This window comes from Canis lupus, chromosome 29 (assembly GCF_011100685.1).
Source record: "Canis lupus familiaris isolate Mischka breed German Shepherd chromosome 29, alternate assembly UU_Cfam_GSD_1.0, whole genome shotgun sequence".
Taxonomy (NCBI): Eukaryota; Metazoa; Chordata; class Mammalia; order Carnivora; family Canidae; genus Canis; species Canis lupus.
The window spans coordinates 11,277,999-11,292,099 of record NC_049250.1 but is presented as its reverse complement, the minus strand read 5'-3'; the positions used below and the strand labels follow the sequence as shown (position 1 = coordinate 11,292,099).

The 14,101-nt window shown below is 41.1% G+C and overlaps 1 long non-coding RNA gene across 1 annotated transcript; it reads left to right on the top strand.

The window, feature by feature from the left end:
- Positions 1-2,462: 2,462 nt before the first annotated feature.
- On the top strand, positions 2,463-13,815 carry LOC111093142. The gene is made up of 3 exons (XR_005380852.1): positions 2,463-2,626; positions 12,985-13,232; positions 13,323-13,815. It is a non-coding gene; the product is annotated as an uncharacterized LOC111093142 (long non-coding RNA).
- Positions 13,816-14,101: the final 286 nt, after the last annotated feature.

The window sequence follows — 14,101 nt, the reverse complement described above, 5'->3', positions numbered from 1 at the left end:
GAAAATTTTTACTGTGCACAGCATTAGTTTATGCATGCCCGAATTTGTCACAAAGACAAGAATTTGGTCCTTCCTTTGTCTTCTGAGTAGCTGATGGTGGCAATGAATGGTATTTACTCTGGAACTATGCTTGCAACTAAAACTCATTGAAGCAATGGCAAGCACCCCGAATGATGGTTGTCAGAGCTGGCAACATTATGCCATAGGGCTGTTTGTCTTCGAGGTTACTGCTTCCCATTCTTGCACACTTACTTCATTTCTCTCCTTCCCACTTCCTCTCTTGCAACCTGGGTCACAGAGAAGAAGGATGTGATAAGTAACTTTTCAGTAAGATGATAATAACATATGTTACTCCTCCTAGGAATATTTTATTTTTTATTTTTTATTTTTTTTCCTAGGAATATTTTAATTTTAATGTGGGTCCACAAGGATGATGCTCTTAACAAAAAAATAATTAATTTACAATGTGTGCTTCATTGCCATTGCTATGTATAAGTTTATAAAGAGATATAATCATTTTGGTGGTAAGAAGGTGAAAAATGTCAGAATCATGAAGAGAATATATCTCTAGAATGAAATTATTTTTATTCAGCCCAAGAGATTGTTGATTACTTTGAAAAACTGTCAGTGTAAATGGCCATGTGGTTAGTGGAAGATTCATTCTCTTTAAGTTTATAGTTCTATATATTCCATCCATTCACCTACTATTACAGGAGCAGAATTTAGAAGCTGTAAAGATTTGATAAATATTAAAATATTGACTATTTTCTTGTATTGTTAAAAAAAATTCTTCACATTTCCTTTCAGCAAATTTCTGCTTGATTATCCTGGAAATGTTTCTATAGCTCATTGTTTTCTTTCTGAACTAGGAAAAGTTTGCTACAATTCCTACTCACTGTTTGGAACATATTGAAGTTTATCAGTGATAAACAAGATAAATATATCTGATCCTCTATTCATACTGCAACACTTCCTGTTCTTTTGGAATTCAAATTTCTTTTCAGTTACAAGTATCCACTCATAAAAAACAAGGAAAGATTGAAGAGACTATGCAAATAAAGAGGAGCTTTTCTAGTGTGATTTTACATTATATATCTTTTAAATTATTTTGAATGTGTTTATTAAGAGGAAAATTTTACTTTATCCTTTTGGTAATAGGCAGTATACATTCAAATGTACAGGAAGCATTTCATGTGTTTATGTCTTTAATTCTGTTTAGAGGAGTAAACTCAGAAAATAATTTAAAATAATTATTATTTCTTTGTTCTTTTAGGACAGTTGTTAGTATATATTGTACAGTAAAAGCTTAATATATATTTTTATTTTATTTGTTACCCAATTTTAATGACTTTATTTTACTTCAATGCACTAGAAGCTTCTCATAGGGGGAATTAAACTATCAGGGTTCTTCTTCAATATGAGAAAATAGTTTAGTGACATTAAAGAGAATGTGCCTTACAGCTTTTGTTTATGTACCTGGCACAATTCAGGAGAGTAGTAAAGTATCACACAAGACCAAGGATCTGGTCAGGGGTTCTCAGTTTCTTTGATTGTTCCCGAAGAATTCATTTAATTTCTCAAGTTGCATCCAATGTTGCTCTGATGTTTCATTTGATTCATTCTTTCCTAATACCAATAGCATTCACCATATGGACTTCCATTAACATGTCGGCATTATGCTGTTTTCTAAAATGGATCATAGCAGGGATGGCTCAGTCAGTTAAGTATCTGCCTTAGGCTCAGGTCATGATTCCAGAATCCTGGCCTCGAGCCCTGTGTTGGGCTCTCCACTCAGTGGGGAGTCTGCTTCTCCCTCTGACCCTCTCTTGTCTCATGCTCTCTCTCAAATAAATGGATAAAATCCTTTTTAAAAAATAAAATTAAAATAAAATAAAATAAAATAAAATAAAATAAAATAAAATAAAATAAAATGGATCATAGTGTTCAGGAAGGGCATTAACACAACCAACACCATCAACAATTTGATATGGCTCGGGCTGAAAGAAATTCATTTTTGTGTGATTTCAGAGGGCAAAGGTGGAGCAAAGATGGAACTCCTAGTCATGCTGTGCTTTATTAAAAACATGGATCCTCAGAGGACTGAACTTGCAGCACTTTAGAAATGGGTCAGGTCAAGCAAATTAATAATTAATTAGCAAAACAATTCACCATGAAATGGAGGGGAAACTCATAGAAAACTTTTCCTAGAACTGTCCAGGAAAAAGCTATGCTTTGGTTAGAGCTGTTTGGTGCTCATCAAATGTCAGTCCTTAAGGGATTAGGGCATTGTCTTATAGCTCCATAAAGGGATTAAAGAAAGTATATGATGAGATTTCTGGAGAAAGCATATATTAGTCATTTGGTGAGAAAATTAAAGGGGTGAATGTCGGCATGCAAACTTTTTATAATGTGGAACCAAATCAATTCACAGTTACAATTTTCTTGCTTACATCCTCAGGATACACACACTCTTCAATCTAAGAAATATGCGGTGAGTGCCTACCATGTGCCTGTCATCAGGATAACTGTTGAATTTAAAAGATGCATGAAAATCTCTGTGCTGAAGATGTTTACAGCCTTGTGGGAACATAAGACTTCACATAAATAACTACGGAAATTAAAAGAGGTATTGCTATGGTATCTTGATGGACTAACTTTAGCCTGGGGAGAGTTAGGAAAATCTTCACAAAAGAGATGACATTTGTTGGAGCTGAGTCTTGAAGAGTGAGTGGGAGTTGGCCAGGTGCAGAAAGAAGGAGAGCATCCCAGGCAGAGTGAACAGCACGTTCAAAGGCATAAAGCAGAGCTTTCCAAAGTCTATCAGAAGCACCAGGGGATGGGGGTGGTGCTTTCTCAAAATGCAGATTCCAGTGCTCATGCAGATGTATTTGGAATTAGAAACTCATAGGCAGGGCTTAAGAATTTTAGCAAGAATGCAATTGTATTCTTGTGCACTCTATAGTTGAAAACCATTGGTATGGAGAAAAGACAAGGGTTTCTGGATATTCCCTGAATAAAGCCAGTCCCACAATGGAATATAGAGATTTTTGCAAGCACATCCAGGAATGCAGTTGACTGAGCAGTTGCCATATTTGTAGGATTTTTAGGATCTGGTGGTTAGGGATGTGCTAGGACATCTTCTCCAGAGGACTACCTCTTGCTCTTTCTACCACGAAAAAGGCATCACAATACCCACAGGGCTTCTTTGGGCTCCAGAGCAGCATATTCCACACCTGGGAATATTGCTCCAGCTCTAATACTGAGTGGATCAAAAGGCTACCTGCCAGCTGTGAATATGACCAGAGGAGGAAAGGTCTCTGCAGCAGGTGTTGGAGGTATCAGTGGTGGGAAAAGATGGCTATGTGAAATTTGTGGTGAGCCCTAGTGGGAGAATTGAAAAGGAGTTCCCCAGAGTTCTGGAGTAATGCCATTTCATCAGCAGCATGGAATTATACGCTTTTTGAAGAAACATTTCCTGGTATGTTGGTGGGCTCTGGTAGAGACAGAATGACTGACCAAGTAACACCACGTGATCATTGAACTGAATCTGTCCATCATGGGCAGACTTTGGAAATCATAAGGTCAGACTGACCCAGCAACAGTCCACTGTATCGGGTGGTGAACTGGCTGCATCCAGGATTGAGCACGAACAACACGAGCGGGCATAAGCAAATGGTGTGAGCAGTTGTCCAGGTCTCAATGCATCTACAAGTGTTGTTCAGTGCTCCCTCTGCTAGTCTTATGGCTCTATAGAGGATCCTATAGATGGGAGAAAAGACCCAAGCTTGCTTTACAGAGGGGGAGCTTGATATATGGGTGCAAACTGTAAATGGATGACAGCCATGCTGCAGGTTCCCGCAGAGGGGGCCTTGATAGAGTAGGGGGAGAGAAGAGTCTCCCAATGGGCAATGTAGTTAGTAACCTACTTTATAAAGCCAGTGAAGTGGCCCATGGCTAGGAAATAATGAGAACTCTGGGACATCATAAAGGGCTTGGTTGGCTGGTCAGAGGTGTGGGAGTAAAGAATGGAAGATTATATAGATGCATGTGGATGGAAATATGGAGTGGGCCTGAATGTGAAGACCTTTGTATCATATGTTAATACCCATGAAGAGGATCCATAGAAAAAGCACAAAACAACTGAGCAGACAGAATGATCCAGCAAGTCTATATCAGCCAACCTCTATTATTAATCACCTTGGCGCGGACATGGTGAACTCATGAATGCAGTCACCATGGTGACTATGCATGGGCCAGATAGCACAGATTCCTATTTACAAGACCCATGGAACCACTGCCACCATAGAATGTGCCAACTTTTGGCTTCAGAGAACACCATGACCTTCCATCTTCTCTGGAACCCTGCCTTGATGCACTTCCAGTTACTGGCTTCAGTCTATATCAAAGAGGTCTCAGATTCATTCTTAGAATAGCCTCTTGAAAGATCTAAGAGCTTGTTCACTTTGGAAATATTACAATAACACTTAGAATTCTTAAAACTTCTCACTTGTTGAGCTGCTAAACTGGACAAATCCAGTTTTAGTCCTAGTAGAAATATGATTGGACTTATAATTCTTTTGGTTATCTTTAGACAGTTTAGAGGTTGGCTGAAGTTAATATACTTATAGACGAGATCAGTTTTACTAACACTAAAACAGCATTATAGAAATCTATTAGAAAAAGTAGAGGGATGGGCAGCCCCGGTGGCACAGCGGTTTAGCACCGCCTGCAGCCCAGGGTGTGCGATCCTGGAGACCTGGGATTGAGTCCCACGTCGGGCTCCCTGCAAGGAGCTTACTTCTCCCTCTGCCTGTGTCTCTGCCTCTCTCTCTCTCTCTCTGAATGAATAAATAAATAAGTCTTTAAAAAAAAAAAAAGAAAGAAAAGGTAGAGGGCTCATGCAAAGTGCTATGAAGGAGAAGGTGATTTTCTTTAAAACCCACTACTTCCATTTTTGTGAGGGTGTGTGTATTTGTGTGTATGTGTGTGTGTGTGTGTGTGTGTGTGAGAGAGAGAGAGAGAGAGAGAGAGAGAGAGAACTCAAGAACAGTTGAGCTGGGGTCAGGAGCAGAGGGAGAGGGTGAGAAAGAATCTCAAGCAGGCTTTGTATTCAGTAAGAAGCCAGACTCTGGGCTCTATCTCATGACTCTGAGATCATGATCTGAGCTGAAATCAAGAGTTGGAAACTTCTAACCAATTGAGCCACCCAGGTGTCCCTGAATTCCCTCATCTATTAAATCAAATTTAACTCAATTATTGTTAGGAAAACTCAAATGCATCATTATTATCTTTAATCAATTTACAGTATCTCATAATAATGGGTTAAAATCTTACAGGATGTACTTTAAAAGCCTAATACGTCTGAGAGGAAAACAACAAAGTGATCTTTGACAGAAACCATTGGTCATATATAAGACCAATTCTATAGCTGGGAAAACATAAGGTCATGTATTTGTAACATCCATAATTTGTCAAGATGGTGAGTATTTAAAAGTCTAGCTTTTGGGGATCCCTGGGTGGCTCAGCAGTTTAGCGCCTGCCTTTGGCCCAGGGCGCGATCCTGGAGTGCCGGGATCGAGTCCTATGTCAGGCTCCCTGCATGGAGCCTGCTTCTCCCTCTGCCTGTGTCTCTACCTCTCTCTCTCTCTATGTCTATCATGAATAAATACATAAAATCTTAAAAAAAATAAAAGTCTAGCTTTTGAGAAATCTATTCTTGACAGCAGAGTAATTTCAACTGAGGAAAGTAATCCTTGAACCAGTTATGGAATTTTCTACGGTTTCAACATCCAGATAAAGCCTGCTTATTTGGGATAAACTTGCTATGAGGCTTCCAGATTTGTAAAACTTTGCCTGACCTTGTGGATCATTTTCATAAGTTCCACAGCCAGAAAAGTCTCTACATGATTGCTTTAGAGAGATAGCATTTTATGTTGACCTCTTGGCATATGGTGTAGCTACAACACAGGACAGAGGCTTCTTCTCTTTTCTCTGCTAGAAAATGATCGTCTTGTAATATTGGGAGCCAATGGCAGAAGAGATGCCTACATCCTCTTACCTCAGGCAACCAGAGGAGAAACAATTGAACTCTCTGAATGCCTAATAAATAATCCAATGGCAAAAAGAACATGAAAGAGAATGGGAATCGCTTCAGGCATTTTCCAAATACTAATTGTGCCTTTGGGAGACCTCTGATTTTAGAGATTTCAGGAGCAAAATAATCGATTTTTCTCATATTGAATTAATGGTTTAAAATTGAGATTAGTCATATTAGGGACTTATATCTTCACTTAAGGGAAAACTTAGCTTTGCATTTCCCAGGGTTCTGATACCTCTGTGAAATCCTGTACACCTGGCTTGCCAGTTCTGCTTCTCAGCATGCTCTCGGCTCTCTATCTTTGCTACCTGCTGTGCCCTAAATTCTCTCTGTGTCTTAATGCTTCCAAGTCTTGGCTCTGTCGGAGATCCTTCCCTGTCATCCCTGATTCAAATATCAGTTCCGCTAAGATCACTCCTACATGCAAAACCTAATAAGTACATGTGTATATACTTCTCCACATCACAAGCTGAGGTAGGGACTGCCTCCCCCGACTCTCCCCCTCTCCTCCCCTTCCCTGCTATGCACACAGCTTCTGTGGAGGCCTGTGCTTCTCAGAGGATGACACTCAACACAGATACCTGCCACTGAGGGCATAATTGTCCACCTACCCCCACCCTCACCCTCCAACAGTCCTCAGCTAGACCATAAACCCTAGAAGGGGTGGTCCTTCTGGAAGCATCTTGAAAGCCACTGTATCCAGCGTCCACATCATTGGAAGAGCACCTGACCCAGAGAAGGCATTCAACATGTATTTGTCATTGTATTAGCCTTCTGCAAATTCTTGCATGGTGGATTTAAATTGATACAATTTTTCTCCATTTGGGTCAAACTGTATTTATTAATAAACCTTTCCAATCTGTCAAGTGCTTTTGGAAATGAAATACTACTATTGTTGTCTAAGCCTAGCTCTGTTCCTCTAAAGCATAGTTCAGGCACTGTTATTCATGACTTAAATGCTTTGGAAGATTACCAGACTTTATGTAGTCGAGATTGAACTTTGTAGGTACTTGGCCTCTCTGAAATCAGCAAAAGCCACAACGTACGATTGAAAAGAAGGTGCAAATGAACACAGGGTATGTTTCCAATGCCATAGCTTTTCCTTTAACAAGGGGATCACTAGAAAGCAACCTGTAATCCAACGTATGCCCCTATAACTTCTCAACATGTAGAAATAAGAAATTGTGGCAAACTGACAACTAGCATATATGACGTTAAATAAGTTAAGAATGTGTAAAATTTATACCTGTGGTTTTCTGGTTTTGCAATCTGTAATAAAACTGCCAGTATTTGGTATAAGAGCTGGCAACATGTTTTATTTAGTCCAAACACTGCTGCATAAACCAAATGGCTGTTCTGCAGAGGGATGGGGAACTCCAGAATTCTTCAGCTGAACTGCCCAAGTGTGGGGGGTTCCATCTTCTCGGCCACAGGGAAGCCCTATTTGACTCAAGTTTGGAAACTATTTACATAAAATAACACTAAATCTGTTAGAACTCTTCGGATGCACAAAACCAAGATTAAACAACATAAATGACACAGTCTGGAGTAAAGGCTGTTATTCTTCTTTGAAACAGGCCTTTTCAGGCAAATAAAATAGGTGATTTTTTACACACATCCCTAAGTTAAAATTGGGTTCACTTCAATTTAAGGTTGCTGTTTGTTCCTAACATATGTTCACTATTCTCCCAGCTGCATAATATCTTTGGAACGTTCTCCCGAACAAAAGGCTCAGACTCCTTCACTCCAGTGAAAAGATCCAAACCCAGATTGGAGATTTTCCCATACCCAGGCACTTATTTTGAACTTTGGAGACAGAGGCCCACAGGCTTCCCCTTTCCATTTCTTTCTTAATCATTTCTTACATTTTCAAGGATGAGAATAATGAGGTTGAAATGCAGTGAGAGCTCGCTGTGCGAAATTATTTTGTTTTACTTATTTACTTGGCATTAGGGCCTGTTGGTGGAAGGAAAGTCATTCTATCTCTGAGAACGACAAAACCCAGAGTGTTACACTTGCTTTCTTCTCTCCTAAATGACCTACCAGGATCATCCTCTCTGGGCCTGCACAGGCTTTTCTACCGTCCCTCTTACTTAGGATGAGGCCGTTTTGTGTAAACCTTTTACATTTCAACTCTGAAGCCACTATAACTCTTTTGACTCTGGTCTTTAAATAATTTTGTGTGTATTCAAAGTGCTCAACCATATCACAACCTGGGAAATGTCTTCCTTTTCACAGTTCTAGAATGGCAGTTAAGTGTGTGGACTCAGGAGTCAGATGACATAGATTCAAAGCCCAATACCACTATATGGAGGCTGTGTGACCTACGTCAAGTCCGTTAACCTATCTGAGCTTCCTTTTCAGCATCTCTAAGATGGAGCTAGTAATCAAACCTCTCTCTCAGGGCCATGAGGATAAATGAGAGAATGTTTGCAAATGGCTTCGCAAAGTATCTGCAGACTTTTCGTGCTCTGCAAATGTAAGCTGTTGTTTATATGTGGGTTACCATTACTGTGCAGTCTTCTAAGTTGTAAGATTCTGCTGGGAATATCATCCTGTTCAGCTCTTCATTATAATCATAACTGGGTCACCCTAAGTTATCTCTGCCAGAGAGGTGCTTCGGGCCTCACCTTACAAAGCACTGATATTAATTCATTTCTTTTTAATTTATCAAGGGACTTCCACTAGCTACTAATTTAGCAGAGCCCAGAGTCTCTCTGTATGTCCTTGAGCTGAGATGCAGGAAACCAAGTATGTAGGGGAAAAAAAATACTAATTACTTAGCCTTCCAGCTGTTCATTTTCTTGTTTTTCAAAATGGCAAGCAAGAGACAGGAAAAAGGTTGTCCTAAATTGGAACTTGATTTAATGTGTTCTGGACACAAAACTTTCACTTCTTCAGCCCCCTTCAGGCCCCAAATACATGAAATACAACCTATAATGTACTTAGAAAATGGTAAGTAAGCCTAGAGGTCAGAGGCAGTCCGGCACGAGGACTACTTGATCTTGCTCAACAGCTGCTCTTGCAGGCTGGCTTTGCCCATCACCTTGGTTCTGGGGCGGCAGGAACAGGCCTTTATGAAGCAGGGAAAGAAAAAGCCTCTCCTGATTCCTCTCTCCGCCCCCTAACGTCTGACTTCAGGGAGACTGAAGTGGCTGAAGCTGAGGACACAGGTCCCTTGGAGTCCACGCAGAAGGCACAATTGTGGTAGCCCCCGTGGGCAGGGGTAGCAAGCCCTGTCAGCGCTCAGTGGACAGGACACAGCCCCATACCGCTGCAGGGGCCAAGTCCTGTTTGCTGAGAGGGGTAGAACAGCTACTTCTGTTTTATTTAGAGGAAGAATGGTTGCTCTGCCTTGTTCTTCCATTTCAACTTTTATTATAATTAAGAATCCTCAGGCATAAAAATCTATAGGATCTTTTCTTTTGTAAAAGATTTTATTTATTTATTCATGAGAGACACACAGAGAGGGGCAGAGACACAGGCAGAGGGAGAAGCAGGTTCCCTGAAGGGAGCCTGATGTGGGACTCGATCCCAGGACCACGGGATCATGACCTGAGCCAAAGGCAGACGTTCAACCCCTGAGCCACCCAGGTGTCCCCAAATCTATAGAATCTTAAAGGATGTTTATTACAGAAGATAATCCAAGGAAAAATTCCCTTTTTCTCCCACTCTCTACCTATATACAGAAAAAAAAATGACATACAATGAATTTAGGATGAAACAGGAATTTTGATAGTTGAAATTATAATTCTTATATGAAATAGTTGTTTTACTTTGGTCCCTTAATATTTCTGGATGTCATTTTCCTTAGATAGAAAATGAGGGGCTTGGAATGGATGAGCTGTAAAGCCCCTGTCAGATTTTAAAACTTTATGGTTCTGCTGGAGGCTCAATTTATAAAGAAATATATTGTCCCCCTACCCCTACCAGTCAGTTCCAGATAATGTGCTATTTTTCACAAACACTGCTGATAGAGCATCTATTTTCAGTTTCCAATGCAATGGAGAACAATGTGACCCATTTAAAAGCTAGCTTATGAGAGAATATTATCCACCAGTTATCAATCCTTCTATTTAATTTTCTTGATAAGGACCATATGATAGAAATATTTCCTTGCTGCAAAACTAATAGCAGTCTAGACTATAGTTGATAATAGTGTACATGCACTCTGTAATAGCTCTGAAAAATGATTTCATATTTGTTGCCAATTCAATTTGGATGAGTTGAGAAAAAGGAAAAAAAAAACCCCACTTTTGTGCTCATTTGTCCTTAACAACTGAACAGTTAAAAAGACATATGGCTTCTTCAGATCATTAGAAACTGTAATTGTTAATTTCAATTTGGATTGCTCTTGAGTTTATGATCCAGAAATGATTGCTATTAAGAGCATATGAAATTTCTTTTTTAGTCTTAAGAAAATATTCTTCTGTTCATATATGTGCTTTCTTAGAATGAGCTTAAGGATGGTTACTAAGAAATATGGGAGAGTAACAAAACATGGGAAATAGTATTATTTGAATGAATAATTCAGTTGATGGATGTAGTTTCCTACATTTTATCTATCTAAAAACAATCTGGCTAATGTCTATCCATGGGTGATGGTTAAAAGAACTAGAAAAAAAATTGTTTCCATAAAGAGGGGACAGACTTGGCCGTAATGGATAATAAGTGATGTCAATGGCTCCTCATTTTCATCTTCAATTTTAGTAACGAAGTTCCTATTCCAGGTCAGGAGCAAACACCAGAGTATGTATTTTTAATGATGTATTAACTTTTAAGTGCATAATTTAAAAAATACCATAAAAAGATGGTACAATGGGATGCCTGAGTGGCTCAGTGGCTGAATGTCTGCCTTTGGCTCAGGGCATGATCCCAGGGTTGAGGACTGAGTCAGTCCCACATTGGGCTCCCTGTGAAAAGCCTGCTTTCTCTCTCTGCCTCTGTCTCTCTCTCTGTGTCTCTCATGAATGAATAAATAAAATCTTAAAAAAAGGATGGTACAATAGCTAACGGATATTCTGTACAAGGAGATGCTTATGAAATGCTTTATAAAAACAAAAATCAGGGTGCCTGGGTGTCACAGTTGGTGAAGCACCTGACTCTTGGTTTCTGCTCAGGTTGTGATCTCAGGGTCCTGGGATCAAGTCCCATATTGGGGTCTACACTCAGCAGAGAGTAGAGTGTAGACCTTCTTCCTCTGCCTCTCTCCCTCACACACACACACACACACACACACACACACACACACACACACTGTTTCTCTCTCCTTCTCTAAAATAAAAATGCAAAATATTAAAAAAAAAAACCAACAAAAATCAACCCAGCAGTACTGACAGTAGGACTCTTAATCTTTTCTGATATCTGATACTCTGACCAGGAACACTCCATACACACACAGTCCTATGTACACAGACACACATACACAGTCTCACATGCACACACTACACACATGCTTGCATATAGATAATGCACACAAATATGCACACACACCATACATGTAGATGCACCCCTTCCACACATGTACACACACCATAGGCAGACACACACACACACTCCCTGAATTATTGGCCATGGGAAGGAGGACACATACTGAAGTGGCAAAAGTGTCAGGTAAACGTGACAGTGACAGGACTGAGTGGTGCCTGGAACTCAAGTCATGGCAGGGACCGCTGAGTGGGCTGCTGTCTCATTGTCCAAAGGAGCTGGAGAAAAAAGATTTCCATGAGGGCTGAGAGCAACAGACCAGGGGAGCATATTAGCAGTGCTGCTCATGGATGATGCTTCTGCCCCCAGCTCACTTTTATTTTAATTTTTTATTTAAAGATTTTGTTTATTTATTCACTAGAGGCAGAGACATAGGCAGAGGGAGAAGCAGGCTCCCTGCGGGGAGCCCAATGCAGGAATAGATCCCCAGACCTGGGATCATGACCTGAGCCAAAGGCAGATGCTCAACCACTGAGCCACCCAGGCATCCCCCCAGATCACTTTTAAAATCAGTGGTATGGAGAAAGCCAGTGAAGAGGGAATGAAGGAAGAAAAGGATGGTAGGGGGAGCAGAAGAGGGAGAGACATCCCTTAAATCACTGCCTTGGCTTTAGAGGAGGTGACTCTGCATTCCGGTCAGATGGTTGTCCCCGTATAATTAGAAACAGTATCCCTTCCTCTCAAAACGTTCCAGTATGGATGATAAATTACTACCCTACATACGTGCATGCCTCAAATACTGGCAGCACAACTAATGATAGGTCACCAGCCCTGGGACTCTAAAGGGTCAAGTGGTGCAGTAGGGTAGGAAAATTGTTGAGGATTTGTGGATAACTCAGACAAGAAATAAGAAAATGCCACTGCATTTTTCTTATATGTTGTATAATTTTTGAAAAGATTTATCTATTTATTTATTCAAGAGAGACACACAGTGAGAGGCAGAAACATAGGCAGAGGAGCCTCCCTGTGGGGAGGAGCCTAATTAGGACTCGATCCCAGGACCCTGGGATCACAACCCGAGCCAAAGGTAGACGCTCAACTACTGAGCCACCCAGGTGCCCCTATATTTGTATGATTTGATAGACTTCTTGGAGCTTAGGGAGGCAGAGAAGTGTGTTGGTATTATAAATCATGGTCTTAGGCTTAGATAAGAGATTTTCCTCATCACATCCGTCAGGTTCATTGTCCTTCTTTGGTCTTGAAGGCAGCCCCTGTGGTATTCATGGCCTCCTGTTAATCCCTCCCTGAGTGCAGGCTGGATTTTTTTACTCCTTTCTAGCAAACAGAATGGGGCTGAGGTGATGGCATGCTTCTTTCAAGATTAGGTTATGAAAAGACTCTGGATTCATCTTGGTGCTCTCTCTCCCCTCTCTCTCTCTCTCTCTCTCTCTCTCTCTCAGGGGAACTGCCTGCCATGTTGGAAGCTCCCTGTGGAGAGGTCCATGTGGGGAAGGACCTGATGTCTCCACTCAACAGTTGGCAAGGACTGAGGCTGCCAACCACCCTGGGAGGGAGGCCAGAAGTGGATCTGGGCCCAGTAGAGCCACGAGATGACCACAGCCCCAATCCACACCCAGACTATAGCCTTGCGAGAACCAGAGGTGCCATCCAGGCTGTGCCCAGATCCCCAACCCATGGAAGCCATAAGGTGGTAAATTTTCTGACCCCCTGGATTTTAGAGTAACCTGTGAATCAGCAATAGATAATTAAGACAAGCACCTTTTTTGTTCCCCTGCAGAGTTCGTGGATTGGCTTCCCCACCTCCCACTGACCAAACCTGAGTAAAGCAAAAACTCCACAACTGGCTGTCATGAAACAACAGTCACCAGATGCCTACCTGTTTAGTGGGAGGGCAGGAATGCAAACAGGTTTTGAGGGAAATGGCAACAGTGAAAGGATTTATATGCAGGGGAGGGCTTCATCCAGGTGAACCTCCCCCAGGGCAGCCCTTGCCTTATTCTCTATCTAAGCTCTCCAACCCATACAGCCTCTATTGTGTGTATGAAGGTTGCATCTGGACTCAATGCACTCACTTCCACTTCTACAGAGCGGCATCCCAGCAACGGGACAACTCACCTGCTTTTTTCCTTGGGAGACTCTAGCCTTTCTAGTTCCCTTCATTGGGGGCAGAGGCCAAGGCTCAGCCTGTGGTGCTCTTGCCCTTACTGTGTTTGAAAAGCAATGATTCCATTTCCTGCAACTTTGTAGTAAAATGTTTTGGCTGTGTTGCACATTTTACTTCATTGGTTTTAAAGCATGCTTTACCTATAAATGGGGCCACTATTTATTTTTTTGGTAAAGACTCTTCTCTGTTCACTCTTGAGAGACAACAAAACCCGCTGGTTCAGAGGTTGGCTCTGGATCTCAGCTTCCTGGCTTTAGGTTCTGGGTCTCACATTTACCAGCTGCGCAACCTTGGGTAATTTGCTTTACTTCTCTGTGCATCTGCTCACTCAAACAAAAATTGGATGGCAATAACTGCTATTGTGCACCTGTGAACGTGTGTCCCTTATTTAT